Source organism: Cicer arietinum, chromosome 7 (genome assembly GCF_000331145.2).
Source record: "Cicer arietinum cultivar CDC Frontier isolate Library 1 chromosome 7, Cicar.CDCFrontier_v2.0, whole genome shotgun sequence".
In the NCBI taxonomy this organism is placed as follows: domain Eukaryota; kingdom Viridiplantae; phylum Streptophyta; class Magnoliopsida; order Fabales; family Fabaceae; genus Cicer; species Cicer arietinum.
The window spans coordinates 4087771-4089219 of NC_021166.2; the positions used below are offsets into that span (position 1 = coordinate 4087771).

At 32.8% G+C, this 1449-nt stretch overlaps 1 protein-coding gene across 1 annotated transcript in view; it reads left to right on the forward strand.

Moving 5' to 3' along the window:
* LOC101488675 (uncharacterized) overlaps nucleotides 1–1449 on the forward strand; it is a 71000-nt gene that overhangs the window by 18976 nt on the left and 50575 nt on the right. The gene's annotated exons all lie outside the window — the stretch shown is intronic.

Here is a 1449-nt window from a genome sequence, read left to right on the forward strand (position 1 = left end):
TATATATATATATATACTAGATTACTAAACAATCAAGTCCTATCAGTACTCATATATAACTAAATCCCTATTAGTACTCATATAAAACTAAATCCTTACTAGTACTCCTATTTACTGAATCCCTATACTTGAGGAATATGAAACAAAAATATGTTTTGACACTCCCTCCTCAAGTTGGTGAATAGGTATTCTCCATTTTCAGTTTGAATACATTTCTTTCAAAGTTGAAAATATATGGAGTGCAAACTAGGCCATTGTCGAGTTTTCCTTTGAGGAAATGTCTATCGACTTGAATATGCTTGGTTCTATCATGCTGTACTGGATTATATGCTATGCTAATAGTAGATGTATTATAACAATATAGTTTCATTGGTTCATCCCACTTTATGTTCATTAAGTCGGACCAATCCACTTTTGCATTCTTTAACTGCCATATCTGTAAAATCAGTAGACAAACGATATTAGAGACGAAAGGTTGATCGTGTGAGCAAAAACCGTGTGAGCTTCAAATGACCCACAAAAGTGCTTTGGTCAGAAAGTGAACCAAAAAAAGAAATCTCAAGTTGCTGCAATGAAGGCAACAAAAAGGGCCACAATGAAGGTGGCTAAAGTTTCAGGAAAAAAGGAAACCGCAATGAAGGTGACAAATTTATGTGGAAGCAAGGGCCACAACAAAGGTGGCTAAGGTTTCAGAAAAATGAAACCGCAATGAAGGCGGCAGATTTATGCGGAAGCAAGGGCCACATTGAAGGTGGCTAGGTTTATCGCCATTAAGGCGGCTAGGGTTTATGCGGAAACAAGACTTTCAAAGATCGAGAGCTCTAATACCATCTCAAGAATTAGAGTAAAATTATATTTATTGAATTGAAATATGTTGACAATATATCATATATATATATATATATGTTAGAATATTAAAAAATATCTTATAATATCTTTTATATTATATTAGAGTATCTTGAGTTATTTTCTATGATCAACTTATAATCATAGAGAATCTTAGAATATCTCTCATTATTATTATGATTTATTCCTTATTTAGGATTGAGTCTATGTTTCTTTATAAATAGAGATTAGTATTGAGTCATTTGTAATCAAGTCAGCATTAAACTATTATCAATAATATTCAAACCCTTATTATTTTCTCTCCTCTTTTTCTCTAAAATCCCACAATTTCAACATGGTATCTAGAGCCTATTTTGATCCTCATTGAACGATTTCGCCTCTATTCCGCTGCTGAGTTCCCAACAATTAGGGAATATAATTATAGTTTCTCTTTTCTAACATTCCAATATTCGGTCGCTAAACCGTGTCCCAATTTCGGTTTACCCCTTCTTTGTAGCTTTTCGTTTATTTTCAGCAGATCAGTCGCAGCACTGTTCATGCCGCGGTACTGTTCACTGCGCAAAAAAAAAAAAAATATATATATATATATATATAAATATATTA